This window comes from Rutidosis leptorrhynchoides, chromosome 4 (genome assembly GCF_046630445.1).
Source record: "Rutidosis leptorrhynchoides isolate AG116_Rl617_1_P2 chromosome 4, CSIRO_AGI_Rlap_v1, whole genome shotgun sequence".
Lineage (NCBI taxonomy): Eukaryota > Viridiplantae > Streptophyta > Magnoliopsida > Asterales > Asteraceae > Rutidosis > Rutidosis leptorrhynchoides.
The window spans coordinates 425,550,624-425,571,944 of NC_092336.1; the positions used below are offsets into that span (position 1 = coordinate 425,550,624).

A 21,321-nucleotide genomic window follows, 5' to 3' on the forward strand; every position below is an offset into this window, starting at 1 on the left:
AGCTAATAGTAGTTACATTGTAAGAGTGCTCCCAATGGAGACATGTCTCCAGCTTAGTCCTTAGCGCCACATCAGCGCCACATCAGCACTTTTTCCCACTTCCTTCTCAGGACTAAACCCATGACTAAACACTCCCAACCATGACTCTCCTTCCTCTCAATAATTGGGACTCACATTTAATTATTTTAATTAAATTAAAAATACTTTTATTATTAATAATATTTAAAATTTAATTAATTATTATTAATTATTCCGTATTAAATTACATTTAATTAAAAATTTAGGAATTAATCAAATATCACAAATATAAAATAAAATAAAAATTAAAGAGAATATTTTGGCCACAACAAAAATGAGACCCACAATAATAATAAACTAAAAATATCTCTATCTTCATCTTCTCATCTATCTCCATCTATACATATATAGATACACTATTTTCATGGCTTTAATATAGATACACTATTTTCATGGCTTTAAGCTAAAAAAAGAAAAAAAAGGCTTAATACTTCGTCCGACCGTCCACAAATCTGACCAAATAACACGAAACGGGGGACGATCGCTTGGACGTGGACCTGGACGGCCCCCTGGGCGGCCCGCTGCCATCGGCGCCCAGGTGGGCAGCGGCTTGGGCGGTGGTGTGGACGGCATGGATGGGAGCACTCTAATGAGTTTGCATAATCTGGAAGCTTTAGCATGCCACCTGCAGGGGCAACTCTACCTTTATATCCGCGGGGTCACGGAACACCGCTAGTTAAAAATTTTTGTGTAGAAATTACCCTTTAAAATATATAGGACACCACTAAATTTAACTGCAAGACCCCATATATTTTTCGGATTTATAGTTTTTTCTTTAAATTGTATAAAATACCACTAATTTTACTAGTCGGACCTCATATATATTTCGAATTTGTAGTTTTTTGAAGGTAAACAACCATCAAAATAACATTTAAATATAATTAATATTGAGAAAAAATATCAGGACCCATTGAGTTTCGATTTTGGAATCGCCACTGGCCACCTGGTTGTTAATATACAGAGTATCACACAATCTCTTTGAAAATGTAATGTCTAGGTGGAGTAGTTGTGTCCTCCATTTCTTATAAAATATCATCACTTGGAAAAAATTCTGTTTAAAACATCAACTGGCAAAGCGTAAGCTGGATAGATTGCCTTTAATCCCGGATACTCAAGAAGCGAAAGACCTGCAACTCCAAAATACGTGTGAAAAACATCAACAGCATCATCGGGGGGCCTATCAGAAAGCCCTCTGTTTTCCTTATCTTGACAATCCAAGATAAACTTAGCAAGATTATCTTTATCGATCCAGTCAACCCTGTCAATGATGGTCAAACTTGATAGGACCCACCACGAGTAACAAACATCCGGAAGCTTCTCAGGTCGACCATTTAGACCTCCCGGTTTCACTTGCCTTTCACACAACCTGTTGTGATTATAAGAGGATCGTCTGGACGTTTGTACACACAAATTTTGAGAGAAAATAACTCTATTACTCACAAGAATAGATTACAGAGTATTACAAAACTCAAAAAAAAAAAAAAAACTCTCAAACTAACACACTAACACACTAGGAATTCTCACCACTCTAGGGATGTATTCACTCTTGGTTAGAATTACACATATCTCACACACACTAACTAGGTGTGATTACACTTTTCTGAATGATTTACAAATGAGGTTTGCACCCCTATTTATAAATAAAGTTTGAGGAGGTTGAATGTGTGAAAGCTAGTTGTCAAAGTTGACTAGCCGTCATTGTTTTCAACTTTTCTTCTTCCACATGAGTTGTCAAAGTTGACCAGCCGTCATAGTTTTGAAACAACCCAACCCGTATTCCATACGGTAATTTTTTTTTTTAAATAATACACATTTACGCGCCAATTAAATATGTAAATCATTCCACACGTTTCGTTAAAACATACGACAAGTTTAGTGTTTACAAAAGGCACAAAGGCCATTAACGAATGTGATACAAGTTTGACCATTACAAAAATGATAGTTTTAAACCAAACAGCACATCGAGCATGGTTTGGGACTAAACTACCCAAAACGCTAGGCGAACTTCCAAAAGCTCCAACATAACATCATCAAGGGACACCTAGTGCCCAACAACCCCCTTGCCCTTGTCCACACCTGCATCTAAAAAGATAAACAACGAAAGGGGTAAGCTAATGCTTAGTGAGTGCAACAATTATACGTTTACATATACAACCTACTTACTTGCAATCACTTGCACATTTACCGCATACATGCTAGCAATATAAATAATCATACCATCCCAAGTATATTACCAAACCTTCCACCATACGAGCTAGCATAACAATAGCATATAGTTTAAACAATATAATATGCTACAATCCACACACAACCATGGTTAACCAATCGAACGAGGGAACGGTGTTTAAAGACCGTTGGAGTTCATAACAACCATTAGTGCACTTAACACCTCGTACATTAACCCCACGGGTGGCATCTTAACACTTCGATACTTCACCCCGAGTGGCATCTTAACACCTCGATGCTTCACCCATCTATTCTACGGAGTGGTGCCTTAACACCTCGACACTTCACCCCTAGGTGGCATCTTAACACCTCGATGCTTCACCCATCACGTGAGAAGTGGTGTCTTAACACCTCAACACTTCACCACTCATACTACACAAATAAATACATCATATATGCACGCATATAATTATTCCACTCACCTTAACACTTTGGTGGTGATTTAATGCTTCCGAAGGCTTCAAAGCAAAGTACCAATTATATAAGTACACATTCAATTACACAACTAGTGGAATTAACCACATTACACATACTTGAGCATTTAATGACCCGATTCGCATTAAATGACTCAACCACACCAAACCGCCCTTAAATGGCCAAGACCCGACTTTAATCACTAAAGCTAGTGAATTAAAGTCTACTAACTTCAACTAACACAAACTTATGGCATTTCGTACCCATTTCACCCAATTAGGTCAACTAGCACATTTTTTACCCCTTTTAATTACTTAGACTCACAATCAAGTCAAACTCATCCATTAACACTTCTTTCATTAATCTAAAAGTGTATTAGTGACTAACAACACCATTTGACACTTACAACCTCAAATCACAAGACCAAAACCCTAGATTGTGGCTAGTATGGTTTCATTACAACAACATAACCCAAATTCACCCATTTTACCCCCAAATGGGTCATACAAGTCTCTAGTAACCAAAACCCTAGCCATTAACCAATTAAAACTTAAAACATAATGTTAGAACTTACCAAGACTATCCTCTTGTAGCTAGTAACAAGGAGAACAACTTTAATTCTTGCTCCTAGGTTTGATTCACAAATCTCCAACTCCAAGTCTTAAGTTGAATCTAAATGGGTTTTGTGTTTTGGGAGAGAAATTGGAAAGAAAAGAGAAAAGAAATTAAATGAAATGGATAAGTGGCTGGGATTTAATGCTCCCATCAGATTTATACGCCAAATTACCAATTTGCCCCTTAAAGTCATTTAATTTGAGCTAAAACCGGAGTCTGTCCAGCAGTATTGCCGCGGCGCGGCTTAATTCGTCGCGGCGCGACGTACAACGGGAAAATCAACCTTTCTTAACCCACTTTCTGATCCTGGTTTGTTTGATATGCCGCGGCGCGGACCACTTTGTCGCGGCGCGGCTTAAGGCTGCATCTGAACAGCTCGACCACTTTAAACAATTTTCGATCTTATTTAATTCGTACACTCCAATCCCGCTTCCTATATTCACCTAGCCTTCAATTATAGTCTCACAAGACTTAACGCTATCGAAACCCCAGTAAAAACTTATATATGCACACATTATCAAGTATATATATATATATATATATATATATATATATATATATACACACACACATATATTCATACATTTACGCATAAGCTAACGAGTTATAATGTACAAATGATTAAGTATGTACCTTTCAATATGTACGGGAAAAACGGGATGTTACAACTCTCCCCCACTTGAATCGGAGCGCGTCCTCGCGATCCAAGCCGCATGACAAGCCGGGAGATAAACCAAAACAAACTCTTCGGATTCCCACGTAAACTCAGAACCCTTTCGATGTCGCCACTGCACTTTGAAGGTTCTAACTTCCTTGTTTCGCAACATCTTAACCTTTTCATCAAGGATTGCAACCGGTTTTTCCGCATACTCTAACTTGTTATTCAAAGTAATCTCATCTAAAGGCACCCAAGTCGAGTCATCCGCAAGACACTTACGAAGATGGGAAACATGAAATGTGTTATGGATTCCCGCAAGGTCTTCGGGTAACTCTAGTCAATAAGCAACCTCACCAACACGTGCCAAAACCTTGAAAGGACCAATAAACTGAGGAGCTAACTTTCCTCGCTTTCGAAACCGAATAACACCCTTCCATGGAGAAACCTTAAGCATCACCATGTCACCTTCTTGAAACTCAATCGTTCTCCTACCTTTATCGACATAAGACTTTTGTCTATCTTGTGCCGCTTTAAGTCGAGCCCGAATCATTTCAATCTTACTATTCGTCTCCAAGACCAAATCGGAACTCCCGATTTCCCTTTGACCCACTTCTCCCCAACAAATGGGAGTTCGACACCTACGCCCATAAAGCATCTCATAAGGTGGCATTCCAATACTAGTGTGGTAACTATTATTGTACGAGAATTCCACCAATGGTAAGTGTTCATCCCAACTTCCACCAAAGTCAATAATACACGCCCTTAACATATCCTCCAACGTTTGGTTCGTACGCTCGGTTTGACCGTCCGTTTGAGGATGATACGCCGTGCTCATTTTCAATTGAGTACCCATATCTTCATGAAACTTGTTCCAAAACCGGGACGTAAAATGAGTATCTCGATCCGAAACAATAGATATAGGAACCCCATGTCTCGATATCACCTCCTTGATAAACAACTTGGACAAAGTCTCCGATGATATCGTTTCCCGAATGGGAAGAAACAAAGCACTTTTAGTCAATCGATCATGTAAGACCCAAATATTTATGGTACATAATGTATTTATGATGTACGATGCGTGTATGAGGTGTACAAAGCATGTACGTGTCACTTGCTCGAACGTCGAAGGAAACTGGACGTTGTCTGAAGTAACAAGGTGTGTGCGTATCTTTTCAACCCCAAATAAAGTTTGTGTTGATGTTTCAAAGCCTTACCATTAGAAAGAAAATCTTATTACGTTTCCAACAATATTTGATTCATCAAAAACGGAGTTACGGTCGAAAAGTTATGGCCAAAACAAGTTGTTAAAACCTGTTTTGGGCTCGACCACAAATTCCAGTTGTTTGGAGCGGCGCTCCACCTTTTGGCACGGCGCGCCGATTGCCCCTGAAGCATTTTTCAGCCTTTTTAAAAGGTTCAAATGAGGGGTACTTTGGTCTTTTCATTTAGGGTCGGTTTAGGGTCACCAAAACTGATCTAAAACTCCAATGGAGCTCATTTCTCACCCACACAAACACTCTCATCCATATCTAGAGAGAGAAGAAGAGTTTTAGAGTGAGAGAGCTTGAATTGGAGAAGAAGGAGTTGGATTCTCACCAAAGCTCGGGTTTTAAAGTTGCTCATCTCGCTCCTAGCTATGTTTTGGTAGTATTGGTAAGTTCTAACTCCGAATTTCATTTGTTAGATTTGATATTCAAGTTAGGGTTTGAGATTGTTAGTTGTAAAACCCATTTGGCTGATGAAGAGGGTTTATGGAAACTTGCTATTTTGATATTTGGCGGGTTTTGGGTTGGTTAATGATTTAACCATGTTTAAGACTTGTAAATGGTGTATAATCACTAGTGTTAGTGATTATTGGTGTTTTGGAAACCATTAGGGTTCTTATGGTTGACTAATTTTGACTAGAGTCAAAATTAGGGTTTGTTGATGATTATGACTCAACTGCCGATTTAATAAGGTTTATAAACTTAAAATGGATTAAGTTGAAGCATAGAACCGAGTTAAATATGTTTTGGTGTCAAAACTTGCTAATGGCGTGATATTGACTTCTTATGGGTCAAATTAGGGTTTAAGTGTCATTTTGGGCAAGATAGGTATTTAACACCTATGATTGGGTTTGATTGGCATATTAGGACCATTCTCACTTGTGTTAGTGATTATTGGTTAGTTTGGGCGCGATTTGTGCTTGGAAGTGCAAATGGGCCGAAATTGCACTTATTGGTGTTTTTGGCATAAGCTAGAGTGTTTAGCTTATTTGTTTGTGAATTACTTAGGTAAATTGCATTTGGACGATTAGGAGCTCAAGCGGGATTGCTTTTCAAGTAATCAAGGTGAGTGGAATATTTATACGCTTATGTATATAATTTGGTTGCTTGTGTGCGATGTGGTAAGTGACATCCGTTAGGATTCACTTTTCATGGACCACATTTGAGTTGGGAAAAATATAGTGAGTGATATCCGTGTGGATAGCTCTTCGTTGGCTATAATCGTTTTGTGTATGTGGCGAGTGATAAATGTATGACCTATCACTCTTTGTCGGCCACGTGTGTATATATATGGTGTTTGGAATGTGGTGAGTTATACCCGAAAGGAATGACTCTTTGTTGACCACAATTGGAGGTGAGCATGTGACGAGTGATTAATGTTCGACCTATCACTCTTCGTCGGTCACATGTGTGTGTTTGGGCATGTAGCGAGTGATTAACGTTTGACCTATCACTCTTCGTCGGCTACATGTGTATGTTTAGATATGTGGTGAGTGATTAATATTTGACCTATCGCTCTTCGTCGGCCGCATATGTGTGTTGGGGTAAGTGGTGAGTGTATCCGTTTGGGGATCCGCTCTTCGTTGGCCACTTATCGTGGGATGGTAAGCGGTTTTGCTTTTCGTCGGCCATCCTTGTGATTGAGGTAAGTGTTAACGTTTCGGTTGCACTTTTCATCGGCCTCATGGTGCGTAGTGGTGAGTAGTTAATGATTTTGACCTACTACTCTTCGTCGGCCACGTACGCGTGCGATGGGTGGTGAGTAGTTAACGATTTTGACCTACTACTCTTCGTCGGCCACCATCGAGTCGAATGTCGACATTGGGTATATTAGGATGTGTAATTTTATTAGCATTGTACGTATTTGTATTTGGCGTATATTATTGTTGAGATCTCTATGCTAATGATGTTGACTTGTTGTACGTACGATTATTCGTTTATTCGATATTGCGGTTTGCTAATGTTATTGTGTTGTTGTGTAGGTGTATGCAAGTAATTGGATTATGTATGTATGCGTATAAGTATTGCATTCACTAAGCATTAGCTTACCCTCTCGTTGTTTACATTTTTAGGTTCGGAGGTGGACGTGGCAAGGGTATGCTCGGGATTTAGATGATTTCCCTTTTTGGTTGCTTGCTTGGATTACTTGTGGATTCGGCCTAGGATTTGGGTAGTTTATCCCCAAACATCATGCTCGTAGTTTGTTTGGAAATTAAACTAATGTGGTCGAAACTCAAACTTTCGTATGAAACTCATAAAACGGCCGATGTGGGTCCCACTTTGTAAAACTTATTTTATGTTTAAATCGTGTTAGTTATACATATTTGAAGATGTGGGTAAAAGCGTTTCGTCTAAATATGTCGGGAAGTGGCCAATCTTTTTCATGTTTAAAGACTTTTTGGACAGACCAGTTTGGCGCGCCGCGTGGCCATATGGGGCGCCGCGCCATTTGCTGAACAAACAATTTTTTTTTATTTTTGCATATTTCGGTTGCATAAGGGTTGGGTTGTTACAAGTGGTATCAGAGCATGGTCTAAGGGATTTAGGTGACTTGAGATAGGCGCCTAGACTTAGACTTTTTGTGCGTGCTTATTTGTTGCGGGACTTGTAGGATTACGGGTCGGTTCGGGTTTTAGCTAGTGCCTTAGATTGTAGGTGAACTAGCTATGTATTGATTATGTGTTACTAATCATGTTGCTTTGTGTTGAACGTCTAGCAAGATGGTTGTTGTATTCATGAGCTCGGCATGGCGTGTGAGCGTAATAATGCTTCACGACCATTATTTCGGTTGCAAGCCAAGTCATGCAAGTGATGTACAATAAGTATTGGACTAGATGGGATGCACGAATGTTGGCATACTTATATGATTGTGAATTTTGTTCGTGGTGGTGTATGTACTTTATTCGTGTTGCGTTCCTAACCAAGTTCATTTCTTAGAATGAAGACGAGGAACGGACATGATAATGGTGATCAAGGCGATGACTCCGAGTTCACGGCCAAGGTTGAAGCCATTATACAAGGTTATCGTGTGGAACTTCTAGAGGACGTTAGGAAGATGTTCCAAGACTCGATTAACGAGGAATTAGTCGATCTAGTCAAGGAACAAGTTAAGAATGTCCTTCACGAGGATAAGGTGAGGCGGCGAGACTTCTACTACAAAAATTTCAAGGATTCTCAACCTCCCACTTTTGATGGTGAACGAGACCCACTTAAGAGTGCTCGTTGGATCTCCGATATGGAGGGGGCTTTTCGTACTAGCGAGTGCCCTCTCGACAAGAAGACGAGGTATGGTAGTAGTATGCTAAGGGGTGACGCCAAGTTGTGGTGGGATGCGAAAATCCAACTATATGGTAAGGAACAATGTATGGACTTCACATGGGACAAGTTTAAGACGGAATTTTTCAATGAGTATCGAACTTCGGCCGATCTTTCTAGGCTTAAGGACGAGTTGCGTGCTTTGTAGGCAAGGGTCAATGGATTTAAACACTCTCAAATCCGTTTTCTTATCAAAGACCCAATTTTGTCCGGAGTATGTCGGTAATGATAAAATGTTGAAGGAAGACTTCTATCGAATCTTGAACGATGGTTATCAAAAGAAGATTAGCGTAAACGTGGTGAAAACTTTTGACGAGTTGTTTGACATGGCGAAGGGTTTTGAGGCGCTTGTCCTTAGGAAAAGTGTTTCCGATGTTAGTAAGCGGAAGTCCGAGACTACGATGCATTCGAACAAGAAAAGTAAGAGCACTTCCGAGGGTGGCTGAAGTGTGAAGAAGAGTGGCACCGGTGGTTTTGTGCCCACGTGTTATAATTGCGGGGAACGGGGTCATTTGTCGCGTGAATGTACGAATGCGAAGACTAACAAGGTTACTTGTTTTAATTGTCGAAAAGAGGGACACCGAAAGTCGGCGTGCCCGGATCTAGTTGGTGATGTATGAGAACCTGACGACGGTGTTCAGGTACTTTTCGACTATCTTATTGAAACGTACTTATGATGTTGTTTAATGCATTTTGTGTTAGTGCGTAGTGTAATGAGGGGTAGCGTTCCTTATGGAATTACCCTATGTTGATGGTCCGGTTGTCGGGCGAAGGGCGTAAGACTTGGTGCAACCAAGCATTCCTTGATATTTGGGAAATGTTTATACCAAGCCATATGGGTGAAACCCTTAAGATCAAGTGTTTTGAGTCTCGATGTATGATTTGTGAAGGAGTCTACACGACGCGATGTTAGGTGCCTCTTTCATACCTACAAGTGTAGTGTTCAACTCCGATGGTGATGCGGTTACGATGTACTTAGGGTACCAGAGAAACCCTTAGGTACATGAGTGACCAAGTGGAATTTGACAAGCCATAGCAATTGGATGATTGCGAGAGTAAAGTTGTGTAACTTGTGGTAAACTCTTTGTTCGAAGTGTTTAAGGATTGATTGAAATCCTTCGTGTGCTCACGGTTGGAGCAAGATGGGGTGATGGGTCGTGTAAACCCAATTGTTAGTAAAGTCTACCTTTGGTAGCATTGTACGGTTGTGCAAAATGCGGTTATGGAACGTAGTTCCAAGTGGGGGAGTTACACTCCCACACGAGGAGGTTTTTAGTGTGAGATTTCGGATGATGCTCATAGTGGATCTAAAAATTTGTGTCGAGACCTAGATTTGGTCGATTTGCAGTAGAGTACAATTTCGGTTAAAATTGTACTTATGATTTTGGACTTAAAATTATCACCGAGGTGGTAATGTGGGAAATCTCGTTGAGAGATAATGGACGTGTTTGAGAAGCAAGGAAATCCCTCGGTTAAGGGATGTGCGTGTTGAATTCTCTTCTAGGGAATTATTGTTTTGCGCCTATGTGCGATATAGGTGGTTCTTGCTCGATTGTGATGGCGATATTCGCGCGTGCGGATATTTCGTGTGCGAAAATTCCTGGATGTGTGGAATGATTCTAAGTATGCGCATATACTTAATTTGTTTGTATGTATTGTGGCAAGTGCTATCCAATTGTGAGGATTCAATTTTCGTTGGCCACGGTTGAGGTGTGATAAGTAGTAAGTGTTATCCGCGGTGATACACTTTTCGTCGGCTACTTATTGTTGTGCGGAGTGCATTTTTCAGTTAGGAATCGCACTTGTTTGGCCATATACGAGGAGAGGTAAGTGTGATCCATAAGGATGCGCTTTTCGTCGGCCTCTTGTTGCGTAGTGGTAAGTGGTTAACGTTTGATCTACCGCTTTTCGTCGTCCACGTACGTGTGAGAATATGGGACAAGTGGTATCCAATCGTGAGGATTCACTTTTTGTCGGCTCCATTGTAATGTTTGTTGACCATGTTATCGATGTGTTGTTACTTTAGCGATGTACATGAAAAGGGTACGCTAAAGAGATTGCTAACTTGGTACGGGATTTGGAATGTTAACTTGTTTATGTCATGCGGTCGAGGCATGAGTTCGTTCCGGTTTAGGAATGAAGCGAGACTTAGTGCTTGGTTTGGTAGATTTGGTAAATCAAGGATGATGATTTAAATCGGAAAGGTAACTTTGTGTAAAGTCGCCTAAGGGAATTGTGTGAATCTTCGGAGTTGTGGAAATTGTTGAGGACATCAAATTTGGACGGATGTCGGAGGACCATGAATTGTGGTTCCTGTTTGTTAGAATGGCAAGGATCACGAGGACGTGATCGAGTTTAACTGGGGGAGAGTTGTAAGACCCAAATATTTATGGTACATAATGTATTTATGGTGTACGATGCGTGTATGAGGTGTACGAAGCATGTACGTGTCACTTGCTCGAACGTCGAAGGAAACTGGACGTTGTCTGAAGTAACAAGGTGTGTGCGTATCTTTTCAACCCCAAATAAAGTTTGTGTTGATGTTTCAAAGCCTTACCATTGGAAAGAAAATCTTATTACGTTTCCAACGATATTTGATTCATCGAAAACGGAGTTACGGTTGAAAAGTTATGGCCAAAACAAGTTGCTAAAACCTGTTTTGGGCTCGACCACAAATTCCAGTTGTTTGGAGTGGCGCTCCACCTTTTGGCGCGGCGCGTCGATTGCCCCTGAAGCATTTTTCAGCCTTTTTAAAAGGTTCAAATGAGGGGTACTTTGGTCTTTTCATTTAGGGTCGGTTTAGGGTCACCAAAACTGATCTAGAACTCCATTGGAGCTCATTTCTCACCCACACCAACTCTCTCATCCATATCTAGAGAGAGAGGAAGAGTTCTAGAGTGAGAGAGCTTGAATTGGAGAAGAAGGAGTTGGATTCTCACCAAAGCTCAGGTTTTAAAGTTGTTCATCTCGCTTCTAGCTATGTTTTGGTAGTATTGGTAAGTTCTAACTCCGAATTTCATATGTTAGATTTGATATTCAAGTTAGGGTTTGAGATTGTTAGTTGAAAAACCCATTTGGTTGATGAAGAAGGTTTATGGAAACTTGCTATTTTGATATTTGGCGAGTTTTAGGTTGGTTAATGATTTAACCATGTTTAAGACTTGTAAATGGTGTATAATCACTAGTGTTAGTGATTATTGGTGTTTTGGAAACCATTAGGGTTCTTATGGTTGACTAATTTTGACTAGAGTCAAAATTAGGGTTTGTTGATGATTATGACTCAACTGCCGATTTAATAAGGTTTATAAACTTAAAATGGATTAAGTTGAAGCATAGAACCGAGTTAAATATGTTTTGGTGTCAAAACTTGCTAATGGCGTGATATTGACTTCTTATGGGTCAAATTAGGGTTTAAGTGTCATTTTGGGCAAGATAGGTGTTTAACACCTATGATTGGGTTTGATTGGCATATTAGGACCATTCTCACTTGTGTTAGTGATTATTGATTAGTTTGGGCGCGGTTTGTGCTTGGAAGTGCAAATGGGTCGAAATTGCACTTATTGGTGTTTTGGGTATAAGCTAGAGTGTTTAGCTTATTTGTTTGTGAATTACTTAGGTAAATTGCATTTGGACGATTAGGAGCTCAAGCGGGATTGCTTTTCAAGTAATCAAGGTTAGTGGAATATTTATACGCTTATGTATATAATTTGGTTGCTTGTGTGCGATGTGGTAAGTGACATCCGTTAGGATTCACTTTTCGTGGACCACATTTGAGTTGGGAAAAATAAAGTGAGTGATATCCGTGTGGATAGCTCTTAGTTGGCTATAATCGTTTTGTGTATGTGGTGAGTGATAAACGTATGACCTATCACTCTTTGTCGACCACGTGTGTATATATATGGTGTTTGGAATGTGGTGAGTTATATCCGAAAGGAATGACTCTTTGTTGACCACGATTGGAGGTGATCATGTGACGAGTGATTAATGTTCGACCTATCACTCTTCGTCGGTCACATGTGTGTGTTTGGGCATGTAGCGAGTGATTAACGTTTGACCTATCACTCTTCGTCGGCTACATGTGTATGTTTAGATATGTGGTGAGTGATTAATGTTTGACCTATCGCTCTTCGTCGGCAGCATATGTGTGTTGGGGTAAGTGGTGAGTGTATCCGTTTGGGAATCTGCTCTTCGTTGGCCACTTATTGTGGGATGGTAAGCGGTTTCGCTTTTTGTCGGCCATCCTTGTGATTGAGGTAAGTGTTAACGTTTCGGTTGCACTTTTCGTCGGCCTCATGGTGCGTAGTGGTGAGTAGTTAACGATTTTGACCTACTACTCTTCGTTGGCCACGTACGCGTGCGATGGGTGGTGAGTAGTTAACGATTTTAACCTACTACTCTTCGTCGGCCACCATCGAGTCGAATGTCGACATTGGGTATATTGGGATGTGTAATTTTATTAGCATTGTACGTATTTGTATTTGGCGTATATTATTGTTGAGATCTCTATGCTAATGATGTTGACTTGTTGTACGTACGATTATTCGTTTATTCGATATTGCGGTTTGCTAATGTTATTGTGTTGTTGTGTAGGTGTATGCAAGTAATTGGATTATGTATGTATGCGTATAAGTATTGCATTCACTAAGCATTAGCTTACCCTCTCGTTGTTTACATTTTTAGGTTCGGAGGCGGACGTGGCAAGGGTATGCTCGGGATTTAGATGATTTCCCTTTTTGGTTGCTTGCTTGGATTACTTGTGGATTCGGCCTAGGATTTGGGTAGTTTATCCCCAAACATCATGCTCGTAGTTTGTTTGGAAATTAAACTAATGTGGTCGAAACTCAAACTTTCGTATGAAACTCGTAAAACGGCCGATGTGGGCCCCACTTTGTAAAACTTATTTTATGTTTGAATCGTGTTAGTTATACATATTTGAAGATGTGGGTAAAAGCGTTTCGTCTAAATATGTCGGGAAGTGGCCAATCTTTTTCATGTTTAAAGACTTTTTGGACAGACCAGTTTGGCGCGGCGCGCGGCCATATGGCGCGCCGCGCCATTTGCTGAACAAACAAATTTTTTTTTATTTTTGCATATTTCGGTTGCATAAGGGTTGGGTTGTTACAGATCAACTATCACCCAAATCGTATCATATTGGGTTCTCGCCGTCTTCGGTAACTTAGTAATGAAGTCCATGGTAATGTGCTCCCATTTCCATTTCGGGACTTCCAAGGGTTGTAACTTACCGTACGGCTTTTGGTGTTCAGCTTTAACTTGCAAACACGTGACGCATTGTTCAACATACTTAACCACATCACGTTTCATGCCGGGCCACCAATAATATTTCTTCAAGTCATAGTACATCTTTGTTGAACCCCGATGAATGGAATACTTTGACTTATGTGCTTCATCTAGTAGCACTTGTCGGTTACCACCCATCTTAGGTACCCACACTCTTCCTTGAAACGACAATAAACCACGCGAGCCCATAGTAATGAACTCCGTTTGCCCCACAGTCCGCTCTTCATGCTTGTTGTGAAGATACGCTTCTATTTGAATCTCTCCAAGCTTTACAAGGAAATCGTTAGTAATAATCATGCGTGATGATCCTACTCGTATCGCCGGATGTTGACTCTTTCTACTCAACGCATCCGCGACCACGTTCGCCTTTCCCGGATGGTAAAGTATCTCACAATCATAATCCTTTACCACATCCATCCACCTACATTGACGATAATTCAAATCTCGTTGATTAAAGAGATGTTTCAAACTCTTATGGTCCGAATAAATCGTACACTTGACACCATACAAGTAGTGGCGCCAAATTTTCAACGCATGAACCACCGCCGCCAATTCAAGATCGTGAGTCGGGTATCTCTTTTCGTGAACCTTTAATTTTCGAGAGGCGTAAGCGATGACTTTACCTCTTTGCATCAAAACACACCCGAGCCCATTTAAAGAAGCATCACAATAAACCGTCATGTCTTTTACCGCTTCCAGCAACACTAACACCGGAGCTTGACACAATTTCTCTTTTAACAATTGAAAAGCGATTTCTTTCTCGTTCTCCCAATTGAACCTTACGTTCTTCCTCGTCAATTTAGTCAAAGGAGAAGCAATCTTAGAAAAGTCTTGGATGAACCGACGATAATAACCGGCCAATCCGAGAAAGCTTCGGATTTCCGTAGGCGTAGTCGGTTGTCCCCAACTCTTCACCGTTTCTATCTTCCCCAGGTCTACTTGAATTCCTTCTTGATTCACAATATGGCCAAGGAATTGAACTTCCCTTAGCCAAAATTCACATTTGGAGAATTTTGCATACAACTTCTCCTTCCGCAATGTCTTCAACACTTCACGCAAATGGTGCTCATGTTCCTTCATACTTTTAGAATAAACAAGTATGTCGTCGATGAACACAATTACCGACTTGTCCAAAATAGGTTGGCACACTCGGTTCATAAGATCCATGAATGCCGCCGGTGCATTCGTAAGACCAAAAGGCATAACTACAAACTCAAAATGCCCATAACGCGTTCGAAAAGCCGTTTTCTATATGTCTTCCTCACGGACCCGCATTTGGTGATAGCCAGACCGTAGGTCGATTTTAGAGAAATACGTCGCACCTTGGAGTTGGTCAAACAAATCGTCAATCCTAGGCAATGGATAACGATTCTTGACCGTCACTTTGTTCAACTCCCGATAATCGATGCACATCCGCATACTACCATCCTTCTTCTTCACGAATAAAACCGGAGCGCCTCATGGCGAAGCACTCGGTCGAATGAAACCCTTTTCAAGCAACTCTTGGGTTTGATTTAACAACTCTTGCATTTTCGTTGGTGCTAAACGATAAGGAGTTTTAGCAATAGGAGTAGCTCCCGGAACCAACTCAATGCGAAATTCAACTTGTCTTTCCGCCGGAACACCCGGTAACTCATCCGGAAAAACGTCTTCAAATTCACTAACCACCGGAATTTCACGAATGGGTGGTGGCTCATCACGAGTATCAACAACATGGGCAAGAAAATCCATGCCACCACCAACAAGAGAACGATGTGCCCGTGCAAAAGTGCATATCGGCACAAGTCTCCTACGCTTATCACCGTGAATAATTAACTCTCCCCCACTTGGGGTCTTCACTCGAATAGATTTTTCATGGCATGCGATATCGGCTCTATTTCGATCGAGCCAATACTTACCAACAACGATATCAAAATCACCCAAAGTCATAGGAATGAGATCGATTTTAAAGTTTTCGGCACCAAACACAACATCACAATTTTTACACACATCAACCACTAGCACCGTCTTGCCGTCCGCTATTTCGACTTCTACCGGACGACTTAACTTAGCTAGCAGTTTGTTAAGCTTAGATACAAATCGAGGCGACACAAAAGACAAATTAGCACTGAATCGAATAATATCCGTGCCGGATTAGAGTTAACCATGAAAGTACCTGAGACAACTTCATTGGAATGCTTGGCCTCATCATTGGTCATCAAATAATTTCGCCCCTTAGCCATGCCCGCCGCCTTCTCTAACCTCCTAACATGATCACTCCGCAAGTCGGGACACTCCGGCTTCTTATGCCCTTCTTTACCGCAATTAAAACAAGTGAGCTTGGTTGTGGATGATTGTTTTGGGCACTCACGAGCCATGTGCCCCCTTTGCCCACAATTGTAGCAAGCATAAGTAAAATCACCGGAAGCACCCTTCTTAACACTACCAACACTCTCGGAGCCCTTCTTGTGCTTCTTGTTAGAAAAGTTCGAATGACTAATAGCTTCAAACTTCTTTTTGCCGAAGGTAAAGCCACTCTTTCTCAAGATGAGTGGCTCAAACCCTTTGGCCATATCAAACAACTCATCAAAACTCTTCACCATGTTCACACTAATCTTTTCTTGATAATCAGTCATTCAAGATTCGGTAAAAGTCTTCCTTCAACATCTTATCATTCCCGACATACTCCGGGCAAAATTAAGTTTTTGACAAGTAACGGATTTAAGAGTATTCAAATCCATCGACCCTTGCCTCAAGGAACGCAACTCGTCCTTAAGTCGAGTAAGGTCGGCCGAAGTTCGGTACTCTTGGAAAAACTCCGTTTTGAATTCTTCCCAAGTAAAATCCATGCATTGTTCTTCGCCATAAACTTGGATTTTTGCATCCCACCATAGCTTCGCATTACCTCTTAGCATGCTACAACCATACCTTGTCTTTTTATCAATCGGGCATTCACAAGTTCGAAAGGCCTCCTCCATATCGGAGATCCACCGGGCACTCTTTAACGGGTCTCTTTCGCCCTCAAAAGTAGGTGGTTGAGCATCCTTAAAGTTTTTATAGAAAAAGTCACGTCTTCCCACATTATATTCATGTAGGACGGCCTTAACTTGTTCTTTGACTACATTGACCAATTGCTCGTCAATTGAGTCTAGGAACATCTTCTTGATATCCACAAGGTACTCCGCCTTTTGACTTTTAAGAATGGCCTCAATCTTGGCCGTCAACTCGGCGTCCTCACTAGTGCCCCCATTTTCGGTGTCATGTCCGTTTCTCGTCTTCATTCTATAAAACGGAAAAGATTAAACAACGAACGAAACAAAAGGACATAACACGTATGCATATACGTATACACCACACTACTCCATCTTACTCAACAATCGCCGTACATTACTTGTTTGACACGATTTGCACCCGTAACAATGGTAGCTAATCATTGTTACGCGAGCACGTCGTATTAACTTGCTAGTACAACGTCCATCTCGCTTGATGATTTCAACTACAACACAAAACAATTGGTGCAAGGTTAAATCACATAAACCTAAGCATTAACAATTCCCGATTCGACCCGAAGTCCTACAAGTCCTGCATAAAAGCGCATACACAATAAAGTCTAAGTCTAGGCACCTATCTCAAGTCGCCTAAATCCCTTAGACCATGCTTTGATACCACTTGAAACAACCCAACCCGTATTCCATACGGTAATTTTTTTTTTTTTAAATAATACACATTTACGCGCCAATTAAATATGTAAACCATTCCACACGTTTCGTTAAAACATACGACAAGTTTAGTGTTTACAAAAGGCACAAAGGCCATTAACGAATGTGATACAAGTTTGACCATTACAAAAATGATAGTTTTAAACCAAACAACACATCGAGCATGGTTTGGGACTAAACTACCCAAAACGCTAGGCCAACTTCCAAAAGCTCCAACATAACATCATCAAGGGACACCTAGTACCCAACAACCCCCTTGCCCTTGTCCACACCTGCATCTAAAAAGATAAACAACGAGAGGGGTAAGCTAATGCTTAGTGAGTGCAACAATTATACGTTTACATATACAACCTACTTACTTGCAATCACTCGCACATTTACCGCATACATGCTAGCAATATAAATAATCATACCATCCCAAGTATATTACCAAACCTTCCACCATACGAGCTAGCATAACAATAGCATATAGTTTAAACAATATAATATGCTACAATCCACACACAACCATGGTTAACCAATCGAACGAGGGAACGGTATTTAAAGACCGTTAAAGTTCATAACAACCATTAGTGCACTTAACACCTCATACATTAACCCCACGGGTGGCATCTTAACACTTCGATACTTCACCCCGAGTGGCATCTTAACACCTCGATGCTTCACCCATCTATCCTACGGAGTGGTACCTTAACACCTCGACACTTCACCCCTTGGTGGCATCTTAACACCTCGATGCTTCACCCATCACGTGAGAAGTGGTGTCTTAACACCTCGACACTTCACCACTCATACTACACAAATAAATACATCATATATGCACGCATATAATTATTCCACTCACCTTAACACTTCGGTGGTGATTTAATGCTTCCGAAGGCTTCAAAGCAAAGTACCTATTATATAAGTACACATTCAATTACACAACTAGTGGAATTAACCACATTACACATACTTGAGCATTTAATGACCCGATTTGCATTAAATGACTCAACCACACCAAACCACCCTTAAATGGCCAAGACCCGACTTTAATCACTAAAGCTAGTGAATTAAAGTCTACTAACTTCAACTAACACAAATTTATGGCATTTCATACCCATTTCACCCAATTAGGTCAACTAGCACATTTTTGACCCCTTTTAATTACTTAGACTCACAATCAAGTCAAACTCACCCATTAACACTTCTTTCATTAATCTAAAAGTGTATTAGTGACTAACAACACCATTTGACACTTACAACCTCAAATCACAAGACCAAAATGTGACAACCCGGAAATTTCCAACCAAATTTAAACTTTAATCTTTATATGTTTCCGACACGATAAGCAATATTTGTTAAGTTAAATTGCAAGAATTTTAAACTATGTTCATACATTCATTCAACCTCGACCATGTTCCAACGATTCACGAACCATTAAACGAATATGATTATATATGTATATGTGTATATATATTATAACTTGAAACGTAAACAAAATATTAGATTAAATACTTTATATGATTGTATCTGTTTCAAAATATTTATCAATGGAATTAGAAGATAAGATCAAATGATTGAATTATCAGATATATTGAATTATGATTACAAGTCTCTATTGAAAGGCCCACGTAGATTTGAGAAATCTTTCCGTTTTAACAATATTCGAAAAATGGTAAAGTGATTTATAAATAAGAACAAATTGTCAATCATTGAGAACTAGACAAAGGATGGTGGAAGATTGAATCTCATAAAGACTCGATTGATCTATTTAGTTTCAAACGTACAAAAACGTTTTCAGTTTAAAAAGAACTTTATTATTAAAACGTATATAACTTTTATAAATATCTAGAACCACTTTTGACAACTCATTACTTAACTAGTATGATAAAGATAACGATATTTATATTTTATTTTATTAAATATATATAACGATTTAAATTAATATTATATATATTTATACGCGTATTATACGTACATAGTTTTATACTTTTACTATACTTAAACTTTACATTTACTTTATTTTTACTTTACTTTAACTTTAATAATTCACTTTAATAATTCATACTTTAATAATTCACTTTAATAATTCATACTTTAATAATCCACTTTAATAATTCATACTTTAATAATTCACTTTAATAATTCATACTTTAATAATTTACTTTAATAATTCAAAAATCTATTATAAATAGAATTCAATAGGTTTCATTATTTCATAGAAACTTGAAAATATTTTTCTCTAAACTCTCTCAATCGATTTACATATATATATTTACTCCGTATTATTTCAAGATATTATTAGTATACATAAAATATTACGACGGAGTGCTGTCCGAGTGATTTCGAAATTGTTTTTCGAGTAGGATAGGATTAAGGAAATTATGGGTTATAGTTATGGAGGTGATTGAGTATGGTTCATGGGTATGCTCGTGAGGTCAATATAGTGTTTATCATTTCCGTTGCGTCTACGTACCTTTCCTGCAATATTGAATCTCAATATTGATACGTTCGTGAATCCGAGGCCAACCTTGCACTTGTTCAATGACGTTATATGTATTTTTACTACGAAATACAGTATGGTGAGTTTCATTTGCCTTTTTACCCTTTATATTTTTGGGACTGAGAATACATGCGCTTTTATAAATGTTTGACGAAATAGACACAAGTAATTGAAACTACATTCTATGGTTGAATTATCGAAATCGAATATGCCCCTTTTTATTAAAGTCTGGTAATCTAAGAATTAGGGAACAGACACCCTAATTGACGCGAATCCTAAAGATAGATCTATTGGGCCTAACAAACCCCATTCAAAGTACCGGATGCTTTAGTACTTCGAAATTTATATCATGTCCGAAGGAGGATCCCGGAATGATAGGGGATATTCTTATATGTATCTAGTTAATGTCGGTTACCAGGTGTTCACCATATGAATGATTATTTTTGTCTCTATGCATGGGATGTATATTTATGAGAACTGGAAATGAAATTCTTGTGGTCTATTAAAATGATAGAAATAAATGATTATGATAAACTAATGAACTCACCAACCTTTTGGTTGACACTTTAAAGCATGTTTATTCTCAGGTGTTAAAGAAATCTTTCGCTGTGCATTTGCTCATTTTAAAGATATTACTTGGAGTCTTGCATAGCATATTTCGAAGAACGTTGCATTCGAGTCATTGAGTTCATCTAATATTATTATTAAATCAATTTATAGTTGGATAGTGGATATTATGAAATGGTATGCATGCCTGTCAATTTTCGATGTAAAGAAATTTTGTCTTTTAAAAACGAATGCAATGTTTGTAAAATGTATCATATAGAGGTCAAATACCTCGCAATGTAATCAACTATTGTGAATCGTTTATAATGTATATGAACGGGTCATTTCAGTTGGTATCAGAGCGGTGGTCTTAGCGAACCAGGTCTGCATTAATGTGTCTAACTGATAAGTCTATAGGATGCATTAGTGAGTCTGGACTTCGACCGTGTCTGCATGTCAAAAGTTTTGCTTATCATTTTGTGTCAAAAATTAACTACTTATCATCCTCAGGAAATTACCTGCTTATCATTTTTAGTCTAAGACACGTCTTGCTGCATTGATTGCATGAATAGTGTATAGACAAAAATTCATATCTTAGCATATCTGCTAAATCATATCTTATCGTATCTGTTACTTTAAACTTTGCCTGACATATCCCGCAAAGTCCTCCGTAATCTACGAAATCTTTTAATATATATATATATATATATATATATATATATA

At 39.3% G+C, this 21,321-nt stretch overlaps 1 pseudogene; it reads right to left on the reverse strand.

The window, feature by feature from the left end:
• Positions 1 to 1,113: 1,113 nt before the first annotated feature.
• LOC139845251 (geranylgeranyl transferase type-2 subunit beta 1-like) overlaps positions 1,114 to 21,321 on the reverse strand; it is a 40,429-nt pseudogene continuing 20,221 nt past the window's right edge.